This window comes from Schistocerca piceifrons, chromosome 11 (genome assembly GCF_021461385.2).
Source record: "Schistocerca piceifrons isolate TAMUIC-IGC-003096 chromosome 11, iqSchPice1.1, whole genome shotgun sequence".
In the NCBI taxonomy this organism is placed as follows: Eukaryota; Metazoa; Arthropoda; class Insecta; order Orthoptera; family Acrididae; genus Schistocerca; species Schistocerca piceifrons.
The window spans coordinates 142,121,585-142,132,804 of NC_060148.1; positions in this window are offsets into that span (position 1 = coordinate 142,121,585).

The window sequence follows — 11,220 nt, forward strand, 5'->3', positions numbered from 1 at the left end:
TTTGTTTGATAGGAAAACTAGAAGTCCTTCAGGCACAAAGCCGTTTGAAGATCCTGCTTGGGCCACAATTAATAGGCATCTTCTTCCTGTTGGCTGATGACCACTGCTATTCAGAGTATCATCTGTCCAGCATTTCTTAACTGATTTTCCAGCATTGCCCCAGGTTCCGTCTAACCATGTGACTGAGTGTATGTCCTTTCCTACAATTTTGTGTAAGAAAATGCTACAAGCTGCAAAGACATAAGCTTTTCCTAGTATCAGTTTTATGGAACCCAATACTTTTTAATATCATTTTAAATGACGTTTCCCCCCTGAGAAAAGTTCACTTTCTTTTAAAGAAATTAGCAGCTTTGCTTTTATAGTATCTGTATACGTATCGACGAATTGCATCAGATTCAAAAGAATCAATATCTGTAACAGGACAAGGCTGCTTTTTTTTCTTGCTTGGAGTACTTAAAAACAAACTGTTTCTTCCACAGGGGCTTTCTTCCACGCTGTTTACTTCACTGTCTTGTAAGTCTTGAAGTAGCACCCCTTTCCTTATAACTGTTCTTTCACTGAGTCCTAGAGTTTTTGAGGTATGCTCTAAAACTTTATAGCCTGGAACTGATGCATGTCCATGAACAGAAACAAATTCTTTTTCTTGCTGGTAAAGCATCCTCCATAGCAATTCCAAAGCCTGACTATTTAATGGCACTCCACGGCGCAACAGATTGCCACTTGGTGAACAACATTGTTTTGGTGACATTGTTTAATAAACAAAAACTGTAATCAAGGTGGTAACACAACACAACAGCAGGTGTTCACACACTAACATACAATGTTTACACGGAATCCGGCAACGTGGTAGCGTCGATGGTGGTACCGGCTATTGTTCCGTGCTGTTATTGCTTCAGAAGACATGGCACCTCCCATTCCTCACTTTGTTAGCTATACTACCAACTCTATGGCGCTTGGGAAGTGATCTTGAAGTCACATGTATCAGTGGCCCGGGTATAGCAGGATTCATATTTGAAACATACAGCGCTAAACACTCTACAGATGGAAGCACCAGCCACTGCTTTACAGTCTACCATCTGGAACCAGAAGTAGCTGGGAATAAAATTTCTATCTATCTCACTGCATGACCCCTCCACAGACAAAGTCAAGCAGGTGATGTCACAATAGCCACAGCATACCATACATGTTTGTCTTGTGGCTCCAGCCATGAGGCTGGGCCATGAGAGGGGATAGCCTCTTATTGCTACAAGAGAGTTCCATGCATGCAAACAAGGACGTATGTTTGGAGTAAAAACCAGCATGCATAGCAGATAAATAAAATTTTTTAAAGTGTTGCAAGAAAAAAAAATATTGCTGACTGCCAATTCACTTACTGCATCTGCACTGCTGCCCCTGGACTGGTTTTCACATGACAGTAAATGTAGGAGACACAAGTTGAAATAAACATTGTTGTATAGTTATTAATTGAATCCTTTTCGAATTTTCTGAATTGAAGATACAAATTTTAATGAAATAAGAACAACTAGTTGTGTCCCAGGTACAAACTACTAAATGGAAAGTCAGAATTAATTACAACTTAGAAAATTTATTCTGAAAACAAGGTGAAACATAACTCAGCCTAATGACTTGCGTTCATGTCTGTAGCAAAAGTTGGTCTCCTCTAAACACTATCACAGTAACAACCGCATGACTGAGAGAAGATCAGCTACATACTCCAGGAGGTCCACCAGATGACTCCCCTTTGAGGCCATGACAGCCTGATGTAATCACGTGGGGTTGCATCCTGATTGGCTCCATTGACTGCAGCAGTATGACTGCTGCATCTCCTGTGCCCCTCCCCCCCCCCCCCCCCCCCCCCCCCTGCCCTCTGTGAGCAGTTTGCAGTTTGATCTATGCTGTGCTGGAGAATTGGTACACAATGCTCGAGAAGGCAGTTACTGTGTCTTACATACAGCGATTGCACTTCTATGAATGCACAGCGCAACTCAAGTGATTAGTTTGTAAGCATACCTTAACTGTGTTTTAGAGATGCAGACACCAAATATAATTACAAATATAGCAAAACATAGTTAAAATAATGTAATCATTCTCTTGTGGCTACATATACCTATTACATCAGCAAGAATGAAGAGGTCAATGGCTGTTCTCTAAATTCATAGGCCAATGCTTTTCCAGGTATATTTTACATATTTAGAATGTCAATGTAGAGTTTTTAGTAATGACTAAACATTATCTAGGAAATGTATTTAGTTGACTTTTATGTAGTATGAAAGTATGGATAAACAGCAGCAACATTTCAAAGAAGAGTTCAATATACTTACTGACCGCCAAAACAGCAGCATATACAAAATCTGTGGAAACAAAGATCTCTCAGGGCATGTTTATCAAACCCTGCTATATCAGTTAGAGACAGTGAAACTCACTTCTAATGGAGAGAAAATGAGACTTTATTTTGTGGTCTTCCATCTGAAGCCTGGTTTGATGCAAGTCTTTACACTAGTCTAATTCTGTGCAAGCCTCTTCATCCGTGAATATCTACTGTACTTACTACAATTTCAAGCTGCTTATTGTATTCATATCCTGGTCTCCCTCTACAATTTTAACCACTCACACCACCTTCCATTACCAAACTGATGCTTCCTTGGTAGCTACCAACCAATACCTTCTTTTACTCAAGTTGTGCCATAGATTCCTTTTCTCCCCAGTCTCTTTGAGTATCTCCTCAACTAGATTGGTCTGCTGATATAGTATTCTGCATTCTTCAGCAGCCCCACATTTTAAAAGCTTCTATTCTCTTCATGCCTGAACTGTTTATCATCCACGTTATATTTCAGTACAAAGCCACATTCCCAAGAACTACATTCACAAAATACCACTGACTCTTAAATTTATATTGAGGCTAACAGATTCCAATTTTTCAAAAATCTTTATCATGCTATAGCAAGTCTGCATTATCTTTCCTCTCTACTTCAGCAATTATCAGTTATTTTGCTACCCAAACAGCAAAACTGATTTACCACTTTTAGTTTCTCATTTCCTAATCTAATTCCTTCAGCATCTCCTGAAATAACTCAGCTGCAGTCTATTACCCTTGTTGATATTCATATTATCATTTCTGTTCAAGATGTTATCCATTATGTTCACCATAGGCATCTGCAAAGGGGGTAAGAGGAGGCATGTACTGCCCCCCAAACCCCCCTTCCTCCATGGATCTGGATCCAGAGATTTTATTCATACATTGATTGGACAAACATGAACTCTTTGGGATATAATAAGTTATTTTGTGCCACCTATAAAAATTAGTTTTTATGGCATGACATTAATCAAAACTGACCAGTTCATTATTATAAAGAACGACAGTTTTAGAGTCTTGACCTCCCCTAGCCCACCATTCACTGGAAAAATTTCTGTGGGTCTCCATGCATTCAACTGCTCTCCAGGTCCTTTTCTGTCTCTGATGGGATGACAGTGTCATTGGAAAACCTTGAAGGTTTTATTTCTTCTCCCAAAACTTAAATTCCCTTTTCAAATTTCTTCTTGGTTTCCTCTGAGTCTTCTCACCATATAGGTTGAATAACATTGTGGATAAGCTACAACCCTGTCTAACTCCCTTCTCAGTTATTGTTTCTCTTCTAAGTCCTTTGACTCCTATAGCTGCAGTTTGGTTTTGTATAAATTGTGAATAACCTTTTGCTCCCTGTATCTTATATCTGGCACCTTCATAAATTCATAGAGTATATTCCAGTTCATATTGTCAAAACATTTCTCAATATCTACAAATGCTATGAACATAGGTGTGCTTCCTCCAACCTGTCTTTTTGGATAAGTCATAGGAAGATTATTGCCTCATGTGTTCCTACCTTTTCTCATATCTTTAAGAGACATTTACTGAGGTCACCATCTACCAGTTTCTCCATTCTTCTCTAAATAATTCATGTTATTTTGCAATTATGACATGAAATTGATGGTTTGATAGTGTTCACACCTGTTAGCATCTGCCTTCTTTGATATCGAAATTATTACACTCTGCTTAAAGTCTGAAGGATTTGACTTGTCTCATATGTTTTGCACACCAGGTGAAACAGCTTTGTCATGGCTGGCTGTCCCAAGAATTTTAGTAACTCTGAAGAAATGTTGTCCACTGCAGGTGCCATGTTTCATTATTGGTTTCTCATAGCTCTGCCAGATTCTTGTCACAGTGTAGCATGTCCAGTTGATCTTCATCTACAACCCCAGTGTTTCTAAAACATTGCTTTCAAGTTGTTTTCCCATTTTACTTTTCTATTTATTTCTTCCACCTTTCCCTTGACATGATATATTTCTGTAAGTTACAATATAGGGGTGGTTAAGTTTAAATGAAATTATGATATTGTGTGCATATTAAGCAAGACTGGATGTTTTGGTGGTGTTACAGCAGTTGCTGAAAGGCTCTGAAAAAGCTATTCAGTTAAAAGCTTCATGAGCTGCTGGGGTATATTATCTCAAAAGTTTTGGCAACACAAATGGGCAACATAAAGTGTGGGAGCACATTTCACTACCATTTGTTTTGCTGAGTACCTCAGACCAAAATTATTAGTGTTATAGATTGTTGTTATGAGTGAGGTTATTAAGATATCCAACAGTGGGGTATTAGTTCGTAATTACATATGTGTGGAATGGTCTGCTAAGACCTGTCAAGTCTCACCCCTCAGTGCCACAGAGATACATGATATTCCATTATGGAGAATGTAAGGCCTTCTATAGCCAATCTGTCACTGCCAGTAATTGACAATTGTACATTACAATTGAAGAAAATTTCAGCTCCAAGGATACATGTGAATGAAATGAAATTATGCCAAGACCCTCCTAATTTTTCTTTTGAGTCCTTTCTGATAAAAAGTTAAAACTGAATAAACATATAAATAAACTGCTCAAGATGTACAATTGAGTACAATTTGCTCCTAGAAACATCTCTTATTGTCTTGGTCTAAACAATAGTTTATTGGCTTATACTGCATATTTTTGTTCCTTTCACATCTACAGAATTCTCTTCCTGGGCAGTGCATCTCAGGTAAACATAGTGTTTATCCAGTGGAGTGGCCACAGACAATATTGTATAAAGTAGGTAACCGTACATCTTGTAGAAAACCTTTTGAGGATCTTCGAATACTTGCACTAACTCCTCTTAGTAGTTTCCATTACAATAAAAATTCTATAGAGCTTCTATAAACGATTCTCTGTGACATTACTAATCTGCAGGTTAACACTTCCTGGCACAAGAGGAAATACTGTGACCTTTGTGACGACTAGCTGTCTTAGGAATATGTTTGGTTTTCACATCATCCACAACAAATTATACTGATTCCTTGGAACAGTGGCAGTTTTGATGCCATTGCCTTTTATTTATTTATTTATTCATCCATAGACGATTTAATACAACAGTATCTGACATGTGAAGATACAGTACAAAAATAGTATGTACATATATAAAACATTAGAAGACAATTAGGTGAGAATAGGGCAGGAAGTTAGCCATGGTCTAAGCCAAGGAATTATCTCACCATTCATCTTGGCAGCTTGGGGTACCATGAAAAATCCAAGTCAGAATGGCCAGGTGGGCAATTAAGTCCTCCCAAATACAAGTCCGATACCACAGTGGTGTAGCTACCTTGCTGAGTGCATGATTATAAGGGGACTCACAGAAACATAGTCTGTATTGTGATTGCAACATGCAAAAGAACTTAATAAATGACATAGAAATTTTGAAAATGAAAACTCTGCTGAAAAAGTGAAAACACATGAACACATTACGTAGTACCACTGAAAAGCACAAGATGCACAATAAATAAATCAGTGATGTAGCTAAATCATGAAACATTGATCTAAAAAGCCTCATGAAAAAATAAAATCATATGAACATATTATATAACACTGCCAAAAAGTATAATGCACAAACACAAAAAAACCCGCTGACACTATATCCACCACAACCGGGCAGGCTCCACTTCCGTTTTCAGAGGAGGTGCATTGCATTGCATGTGAACAGGGACCACAGAAAACCAACAGGGAAACATTCTTTGGAAGGAAAAACACAGCATAGACAGTACATCAATTAAGAAAATCCAAAGAACTCAACAAGTAATGAGGGCTTAGTATCCCTACATGCTTAAATATTCATTGACATTGTCCTGCCTTGTCTTCCCTCTTCATCTCCTGCCCCACCAGCCTCCTGCCTCTTAGTGTACCTGCTGACACCTCTACTCTTTTCATCCCACCCCCTCCCCTGCTGCACCTTGCTCTCCCCTCCTTTTTGATCCTCTCCAGCTTCTCCCTTGGCAGGTCCCACCTGGTAGTTTTATTCTTCATCGTGTGTGCTCCAAGTGGGTTTATAACATGTTGTTATGGAGTGTTTTAATACTGTGGCTGACTTTTAACCTGTGTGTGTGCCTTCAGTGTCTTCTTTGTGTTTTAAAAATCACCAACTCTGTGTTTTAACTTTATGTCAACTTTTTTAATTGTCCCCCCATGAACGTCTCCATGTCATTGTACTTTTACCTCCATTATCTCCCCTTACCCTGTTCTATGTCCCCCTTTTTTATCACCTTATGTGTAACATTTTATTCTCGTATTAGTTGTCATGTCATGTCACATATTGGCAGGGGAATGAAATCAGAATAAAGAAAAAAAATTGACATTGTAAAGATACTTCTCAACAAGAAACAATTTTAACTTTGCTCTAATAGCCATTTCCATCTCAACATTTTTATATGTGTTGGCAGTGCATAAAAAGAATGACAAAAAGTGGCTCAGATATCTTTGAGCATAGGTCCTTCTACCTTGTCCTATGTGGATGGACGCACAGTTACAAGTATTATAACTGTGGTAATTAGAGCTAGTTTTTGTCACCAAGTCCAGCTCCTGGCATCGTCATACATTTGTATATGTTCAAGGAGGGGTAAGCAAACAGGACTTTTTAAATAGGGGCTTGGTGTCAGCACTGGCAGAGCTATGTGATAAGAACTGAATAGCCCTTTGCTGTAATCTAAAAATCTCATTTGACAGACTTTTGATTAAACACCAGAAAATTATTCCATAAGCTAAAAGGACTGAAGGTACCCGAAAAAGCCATTCTGGAACCATCTAGAGAGCAAACTTTAGAAATAATTCCCGGAGCAAATCTTGTAGAACTGAGCCTCTGAGAAAGTTTGGTTACATGGTCTTCATAGTTTGTCTGGTCAATACACATTCCTCAAAGTCTCATGCATCGTACCCTTTCTAACTCATTTCCATCCAATACCAGGTTTTGATTCATCTTTCAAAATTGTATATAGTTTGTTTTCCTCATATTATGGGTCAGCCTATTGGAACAGAACCTTAACTGTGAGCACTTGAGGTACTGGTCACAGATTCCATAACATCGCTCACTATTATACCAATATCGTCTGCAGTCAAGATGGATGTGAATCTGTGCAGAAGAGTGCTGTAATAGTGTCAAAAATGTTTTCTCTATCCCGTCCTCATGCAGCTCTCTCTGAAATGATGTAATACCCTATGGTGTGGATTCCAGCAAAACATAATCATGGCAGCCCTATGTGTGCCTGTCATCTGCCTATATCTACATCTACATCTATACTCTGCAAACCACTGTGAGGTGCATGGCAAAGGGTACATCCCATTAAACCAGTTATTAGGGTTCCTTCCCATTCCATTCATGTATGGAGTGTGGGAAGAATGATTGTTTGAATCCCTCTGTGCATTCAGTAAATTTCCTAATCTCATATTCACATGAAATGTAAGGGGTTGTAGTAGATCCCTAGAGTAATCATTTATAGCCCATTGTCAAAACTTGTTAACAGACATTCTTGGGATAGTTTATGTCTGTCTTCAAGAGTCTTCAATTTCAGTTCCTTCAATATCCCTGTGGCACTCTCTCATGGATTAAACAAACCTGTGACCATTCCAGCTGCCTTTCTCTGTATACATTCAATATCACCTGTTAATCCTATCTGGGTTAATGCACACTTCAGCAGTATTCTAGGATGGGTCACACAAGTGATTTGCAAGCAGTCTCTTTTGTAGACTGATTGCACTTCCCCAATAAACTGAAGTCTATCACCTGCTCTACCCAGAACTGAACCTATGTGATCATTCCATTTCATGTCCCTACCCAGTGTTACACCCAGGTATTTGTATGAGTTGGTTGATTCCAACAGTGACTCACTGATATAGTCATAGGGTACCACATTTTTTTCATTTTTTCAAGTGCACAATTTTACATTTGTGAACATTTAGAGCAAGTTGCCAATCTCTGCACCATATTGAAATCTTCACACTTTGTAATCTTACCGTTTTTCACATCACCAGTTGATTTTCACTCACTTCATAATTGACTCATTTCATGAGCTTTGAGAGGAGTGAGATTTACAAATAAACTTTCTTACTTATCTTCTTTTCTTGTCATTGGCTCCAGTTTGTTATGTCTAGGGGTTCATTCATGAGGCTGAATTTTTTGACATTTCAGTTTCCATATGACATGATAATGTTTAAGTAAGCCTGCTCTTAATTTCTCTTTTTTCCCTTTTTCATTATGTCACATTCTTCTATACTACACTGTCTTTACAGTTTTCACTTCTATATCTCCACAAATTATGTTGTTATTGCCAAACATAAAATAAACTTCTGATCACATCAGAAGCATGCCTGCTACTACCTCGTTCTGAGGTATTAACAATATTCCAAAAAGTTTTCAAAACAAAACAGTTTACAAACTTTCTTGACAAAAGAAGAATCTTCACCAAATTGTATCATTATTTTGTAAATAAATCCAGAAATAAATTTAATAATCAGCGTCAGATTGTGTGATTAATAATAGGAATTTTAAGTGTGCCAAATATTTTGTAATTTCAAATGTTTTCAAAGATGAGTAATTTTAACTGTACATACACAGTTAGTACATATCATTTGTAACAAAGTAATTTTTTTTATACGTTTTAGTCTGAAATGTATGACATATACAAAATCATATGAAATTCTTTTAGTTAAACAGCTGAGATATTATCAACCTATACAATATTCGAAAATATTTTTCATATCGATTACTTCTGTTCCATAAAGGTGATGTTAGAGGAGGGTGTCCCTTTCAACTTAGTTATAGGTAACTACATCATTTGCAAAAAGACTAATTTTACTATTAATATTTTCTACAAGGTCATTAATAAACAACGTGAACAGCAAGGGTCCCAACACACTCACCGGGGGCACATCGAAAGTTACTTCTATGTCTGATGATGACAACATCCATACATTTTAAATTTTCCACAGATGGCTAAATAAATAAATAAATGTTAACATGTGGAGTCCTCCATACCAAAAAGTCCTCACTCCAGTAACAAATTTCACTTGATACCCCATATGATTGTACTTTTGATATTAAGCATAGGAGCAGTTCTGAGTCAAATTCTTTTTGAAATCAAGAAACACTGCACCCACCAGTTTGCCTTGATCCACAGCTTTCAGTATGTCATTTGAGAAAAGTGTGAGTTGGGCTGAGCACTGCCATGCTGGTTGGCACTGAGGAGGTCATTCTGTGCAAGAAACCTCATTATATTTTAGTTCAGAACATGTTCTATGATTCCACAACAAAACAGTGTCATGTATATTATATGACAGTTTTGTGGCTCACTTCCTGTGGATCTTATAGACAGGTGAGAGCCGATCCCTTTTCCAAGACCTGAACTAGATGAATATGAAAGATCAGCCAAAACCACCGCCAAATTGGCTGGGACAATCTATTTTTAAGATTCTAGGACAGAACCTTGGCCATCATTCTATTGTGCAAGCTGGACAACTACACAGTAGAATTTGTTGCTGTATGACTGTACTTCACACTATGTTAAAATGCATTGGAATAAGAAAGTTTCAAGCTCTGGAAACAGTAGCTTTATGATCTTGAAAATTTACACTTTTTTCCTCACTACTAGCACTTAGAATCAGATTTTCTGTTCCAACTGAAACATTTGGGGTCATAGATTAAGTACAGATGGCTGTGATCTTCAGGCACCACTGCAATAACTCTACCATGTAAAATTGAAAGTAGAATTTATTTAAAAAAATAATAAAATTTTTGAAAATATAATGTAACAGGATAAATAAAAAATCTTCTTCACAAGTGGTGACAAGAGAACCCACACAAAAAGGCATTACATGTGGGAACTTTTGGAGCCAGTGTTTCCTTCTTGCAGCAGAATAGTTGTTAGGCAGGGAAGAGAGGTGAAGGAAAAGAGCTGGTTAGGTTTAGGAAAAGGGGTAAAGTTGCAACCATAAGCATGTCATAAGCTTCTCTTTCCGTCTAGTAAGTTTCCCTTATCTAGGGTTCTGGGGGACTTTTCCAAACTCTAACTCCTTTCCTAAACCTCACCAGTCCTTTCCTTTAACCCGTCTTCCTTGCCCATCAACTATTCAGTAGGAAGATGGAGCCATTGGCTATGAAACATTGCATATGTAATACCTTTTTCATGTGTGTTCTCCTGCTGCCTCATGGTGAGTAGATTTCTTATCTATCTGATTAAAATTTGAAATATATCACTAGTCTTCTTGTTCCACAGATGAACAGTAATCTGCTACTGAGATTCTGTTGTTCATTCATGGGAGACAGCATTTCTGAGGAAGCAGGGGACAGTAAAACAAAGTGTAGGGCTATATATAGAGAGATGCTGAATGAAACACATTTGGCTGTCAAGAGAGCAGTGTGTGATGCCCTCACAAAATCCAAGGAAATTCTGGTCACATGTAAAGGTCACCAACATGCATTGTGTGTAAGGGCTATGAAGACAAGATATGAGAAATTAGGGCTCATATGGAGGCCTATAGACAGCAATTTTTTCCTTGCTCTATGTGCAAGGAACAGGAAGGTAAATGACAAGTATTGCTGCGGGGTACCTCTGCTATCCACCATATGGAATATGGAATATCTATATGGATGAAGATGTAACATCTGGGATGGAATGTAACAATATTATGAAAAGGAAAATTGCCACTCAGCATGCAGTGGAAATGCTAAATCGCAGACAGGCACAACAGAAAGACTGTTACAAGTAAACTTTCTGCCAGCAAGGCTTTCATCAAAACTAGGCCACACACACACACAAACACACACACACACACACACACACACACACACACACACACACACACACACACACACACACACTCACAAATGCAAATGCAACTCCCACACACATG